Source organism: Alligator sinensis, unplaced genomic scaffold, assembly GCF_000455745.1.
Source record: "Alligator sinensis unplaced genomic scaffold, ASM45574v1 scaffold1450_1, whole genome shotgun sequence".
Lineage (NCBI taxonomy): Eukaryota > Metazoa > Chordata > Crocodylia > Alligatoridae > Alligator > Alligator sinensis.
In genome coordinates, this window is record NW_005842873.1 from 15,884 (window position 1) to 21,230 (window position 5,347).

General features: G+C 58.6%; 1 long non-coding RNA gene across 1 annotated transcript in view; it reads right to left on the reverse strand.

The window, feature by feature from the left end:
- Positions 1-732: 732 nt before the first annotated feature.
- Positions 733-5,347, reverse strand: part of LOC112548015 — a 6,308-nt gene continuing 1,693 nt past the window's right edge. Inside the window, exons 3-5 of the long non-coding RNA XR_003091824.1 lie at positions 3,889-4,182; positions 3,520-3,599; positions 733-1,343 (exon numbers count right to left, since the gene is read on the reverse strand). This is a non-coding gene — a long non-coding RNA (uncharacterized LOC112548015). The remainder of the gene's footprint in view (positions 1,344-3,519; positions 3,600-3,888; positions 4,183-5,347) is intronic.

Consider the following 5,347-nt stretch of genomic DNA (forward strand, 5'->3'; position numbering starts at 1 on the left):
ACCCCGCCCATGCGGCCACTCCACCCAATCGCCTCACGTGTCAAGGTGGCCAATGAAAAGGCGGGCCTGCGATCCCGGCCCGGAATGATTGTCCGTGACTCGTGTGTCCGTCCCGGCCGCGCTCACTGCTCTAGTGACGCCCCGAGCGAGCGAGCGAGCGAGCGAGGACTTTTTTCCTCCGCGCTCTCCGCCTTTCCCGCCCGGCTGCAACGTGCTGCCAGAGCCACAGCTCGACCGCTCCGACCTGCTTGCTTCTCTCTGGGCCCTTGTCTCCCGGCTGCAATGCCGCTGTGCAGCACGGCACGGCACGGCGCGGCACGGCATGGCATGGCATGACGGCACAGGGCCTTGTTTTATTTCTCCGGCAGAATTTCCTGGCTGCCGTGCCCAGCGCGGAGCTCCGGACCGCGGCACTGGGCCCGTTTTGTGACGTGCCAGGGTCCCCGGGCCGCGAAGCCCCGGTAGAAACGCGCCGGCGGCCCCGCCCCTTTCCCTTCTTCTCCGCCCTCCTCTCCTGGCTGCAATGCGGAGCGCGACCCACAGGAGGGCAGCACTGAGGCATTCCTTTCATACACGGGACCACCGGAGGGCAGCACCGAGCAGCGAGGTCGTCTCCCTCTGCGCTGCTCGTCGTGGCTGCAGTGCTGGGAGCGCACCACACGAGGGCAGCACTGAGCCGGGTTTCCTGCATGCTGAGTGCGGCTGCCCCATGACACGTGTGATACCCGCACTAACGACACACACTCGTGTGCGGTGCTGTGCAAGGCTGAGAGTTTTACACCTACATCACTATCGCCATGGACAGAGACAGAGGGAGAGATAATTGTTTTAATGATGGTGTGTATTACACACACACACATCTGCATATCGGTATACACACACAGCCGTACTGGATACATTTCTGTACAATGTAAGTTTTCCAAAGCAAGCAGGAAACCAATAATACCTTCACTTCAGCTCCCTGTTCTCAGTTTTATACTATTTCACACCGAGCGGAGATGCCCCGACGGGACCACCGGAGGGCCGCACGGAACAGCGGGTTCGTCTTCCCTCCTGTGCGCCGCTGCTCGGGGCTGCAGTGCTCGGAGCGCACCACCGGAGGGCAGCACGGAGCCGGATTTGCCTTCATACTCAGGCTGGACGCCCATGACGTCAGCTGTGTGTCTGTGCGCGGCGCGCGGAGCCCACGCGGACCGGCGGGCGGCCCCGGAGCGCTGCGACAGCTGTTGTGGCGACCACGGCGGGTGGTGCGGGAGACTGCGTTGCCCAGGGCGCGGGGCCTGCGGGGCTCTCTGCTGCGGTTGGAGGTTTCTCTCTTGAAAAGAGATGGCTCAACAGCTAACCTGGTGTGAACCAACCAAAAGCAAGAGTAGATGTGTATCATATATGCTACATGAATCAGAAGCCTCTACTCAGTCACATGCATTTTTGTTTCTATGGTTAAAAAATATGCATTCCCTCAGTCCAGCCAAATGCCCTGGAAATGTGCTACATTTCCCCCAATATTTAAAATAAGTAATACATTTGAAAAAGTAATTTCTTTTTAGAAATAAACATATATTAAAATCAATTATGTTATGGCACTGAGAAAATGGGTTTGGCTCCCCCTCAAATGAGCAGCCCCTCAGGGATGACATGGGTAGAACTGACTGAAAGTCTGCGGACATTACATTAAGTAGGCAAGGGGGGCAGGACCACAGCTGGGCTTAACGGACTCACAAACCTGCATAGCCAAATGGGCTAAAGGAGGCCTTCTGCCCCAAGGTTAGAGCGGGTGGGGGTGCAGCCCTGTTTACAGGGTGCAGGGGGCGCATCTCATAGTGCCAGGAGCAGCAGCACAGAGGAGCAGAGACCTGGCCCTGAGTTACAGGAAGGTCGATAATCCTCGGGGTCCCAGCGCGCTCAGCGTCCTCCAGAAGCCGACAATGTTCCCTGTAGTCTGCGGGCATTGTCTCTGGCCAGCCTCACCAAGTGGAACGAGACCCGCCCCGGAGAATCAAGGGGCCCTGGACCCTGCTTACAGGCTGCAGGCCGGGGGCAGAGGCGCAGAAGAACAGCTGGCCAAGTGCCAGGGCACTCGTCTCCAGGGCCTCGGGCAAGGAATACAGAGCCCACCCTCAAGGAGGAGAGCCATAATCATGCATGTGAGCTACCAAAGGCCAAGAGAACCCAAAATGAGGGGGCTAAGACCTGTCCCCTGAGATACAGGGAGGCCATGTGCCCCTAAGTATTAGAGGTGGGGGCCCTAACGCTCCCTGAGGCCAAAAAACCCGGACATCTATACTGGTGCTTATCCTCCTAGGTATGGAGGTGGGAGGAGAAGGCTACGAGGATGCATCTTGCCCCTCTTCCAGCGCTGGGAAGAAAATAAAGTACGCTGCAGCGGTTTTAACAACAAGAAGAAAATAACAAGTGCTTTCATTCCCAGGCGCTCCTCTCTCTCGCTCGCCACACTCTGACAAGGGAAAAAGTGTTCCCAGGCCAGAAGGGAACATCATGCTGCAAAGTGCTTGACCTCGAGCCTTACACTAGAAAATCCTCCTCCATTCCCAGGGGACAAGACGGCAGAGACTAGCACCCTCGTTACAGGACACGGACTGCCTGACCAGCCAGACTGGCCACAGGGGCCAAAAGAGCCAGGCCCAGAGCCCTGCTTACAGGGGGGGCCCACAGCCAGCCAAAGGACAGAGCTGTCCTCAGAGGCACATGGAGACCTGGACCCTGCTTACAGGGTGGTGGACTGCTCTGCAGAACCTAGCCGTCCCAGAGGATGCATGGGGCTCGCACCCCTGTTACAGGGAAGCTCAGGGGTCTGGACATGGAGTACCAGGCATAGATGCAGGATGAAGGACGGGTGCCTGGACATAGGAAATGGTGAGGAGGCCACAGGCTTCAAACCAGCCACGGGAAGCTCATCAGGCTCCAGGTTCTGAAGAGTTTGCTGCCACCTACGAGACTCAGCTCCTGTCTGCAAGGCTGTCCTGCTGCACAACATGGCAGACTGCCCCATCTCGCTTAGGCCAGTGGAAGAAGGCTATGCCCACCCTGCTTACAGGGGCACCTCTTTGACTGGCTGGCAATAGCAGTGGACTTGGTCTCCTAATTACAGGACATCCAGTGCTACACACGTTCATATCGCCTGTCCTAGTGTGTTAGGAGGCAGCACGCATCTTGCTTACAGAAGGCTGTGCCATTGGCAGCCAGGTCTGACAGCTGGCCTGGACCCCGATTACAGGGTGGCTGCACTGCACAAGACCACCAACCAGATTCATGCGTTTTATAATCCAAGTGGTGGTGATACACACCTTGCTAACAGGGTTGTCCCCCTTTCACCTGACTGCTGCAGAAGTGCAACAGCTTCAAGGGCAGAGACCCATTTCTGAGTTACAGAGAGCTCGCCCAAAGGCTCACGCAGCCAAAATTTGGGTAAAACATGACCAAGACCTAAAGGCAGGGAGGTCACTCTGTCCAGAGTCCCTTTCCTTCTCACCCCGTTTCTCTGAATGGCTTTTCTCCTACCTCATCTCTTCCCCGCTGCTTCCCCATCCGCTTCTCCTTCCAGTTCTTCTGGCATCTCGAAGAACAGAGACCGAGACCGGCTGTAAGTCAACAGTTAGAGTACACATCCAGCAGCTTGAACTTCTAATACACTTACCATCCTCCAGAAACCTGCCACTTTCGCCGTAACACATGGGCAATACCTCTAGCCAACCTCACAACGTAGCCTCAGATGAGCAGTAATAAAGGCAGGAAACCTGGACCCCCCTCCCAGACCAGGGACACAGGAAACCCCACCATCCCAAGCCCCCGAGGCTCAGGAATCCCAGGGTCCACCATTTAGTGGTGGAGCCCAAGGAGTGGACACGTCTTGTGTTGAAATTGTCTTACCTTTGCCTCCTGTTACTCTGGCCTGGTTTTCTTCCCTCCCAGTGAGCTCGCTCCTACTTGTCTGCCATCTCGTCTGCTTGAGCTTCCGGGGACGACGTGCACAGACCCCCCAAAGGGGACCAGTTTCATGGGATTTGGGGCTGCAGCCTCAGGTGGCCAGTCCAATCTCCGACACTTGACTCCTGGAAAGCCAAGTCAAGCGACGTCTGCCACTAATGCCTTTTCAGCAAGGGATTCAGCATCCTGGGTGACCAGCTCGGAGGCACTCGGCACACAGCGGTCAGAAGGGAACCGCTGCAGAAATGAAAGGGGCAGCGGACGGGGAAACTTGGACATGAAATGACAGGACAGGAGAGAGGAGGAAGAGTGAAGTGGGGGTAGGATGAGTTTGGAGGTGAAAGATGCCAGGCGCCAAGGAAGTGCCGGCCCCATCAATTCCATTCGTCTCATGCTTCCCGATGGCCCTGAGAGGGCACAAGCCCCCTCAAGTGACCATCAGTGCTTGACCGCCCACACAGCTAGGCAGCACCACACCGCAGCTCGGCAAGATGACCCCGAGAGCAGACAGCGGCGACCTCCCGGCCCTTGCCTGCTGCAGCCCCAAATGACGCCTTAAGTGGGGGCTGCGGGCCAAGCCCTACGGACCTGGCCCACGTCCCCCGCCTAAAGGCGCCTTAAGGGAGAACTACAGAGGCTCGGACCGTACCCACTGCCGACCTCAATGGCATCTTAAGGGAGGACAGCGGGGGCCTATGGACCTTGCCGCTGCCCCCCACAAATGACACCGTCAGGGAGGACTGCGGGGGCCCTCCGGCCCCCCCGCTGCGGATCCGAATGACGTCTTAAGGGAGGACCGCGGGCAGAGACAAACCGACCCCGCTGCCCGCCGCCCCCCAAATGACGCCTTATGGACACACCGGAGCTGGCTACAGACCTGAACTTCTGCCCCCCGAATGGCGTCCTAAGGGAAGGAACGGAAACGTGCAAGCCCGGCCGCTGCCCCACCCGCGGGTCACCGGCGAGTGACCAGCACACCCACGTGGCTCGGGACGTCACTCCCCACAGCCTGACACACCCCCGGGCCTGCAGAGGGGTCCTAGGTCCCCAACTGCAGCCCAAGTGTTGACCACGCCCGGTGGGCAGGGCAGCACCCCCCAGCTCGTATAGAAAGACAACTACACTGTGCTCGCGAACAGCGGGCCGTCTGGGTCTTCAGGGCGCCGCCCCCTCCATAAGCTGCCTCTTGATGGCGGGTCCGGGGCACCTGCTCCTCTCCCAGCTCCACCAGCTCTTTTCCGCCCCCGCCCACCCGGTGGAGGCTCCGCCCCTATGGACAATGGACCAATAGGACTCAGTCTCTCTCATAGCCCCTTTGTACGCTCGCCCCTAGGTCAGGGAGGGCAAGCTTTCCTCCTGCCTGCTCCTGATTGGCGGGGAGGGAAATGCCTCCGCCAATCGG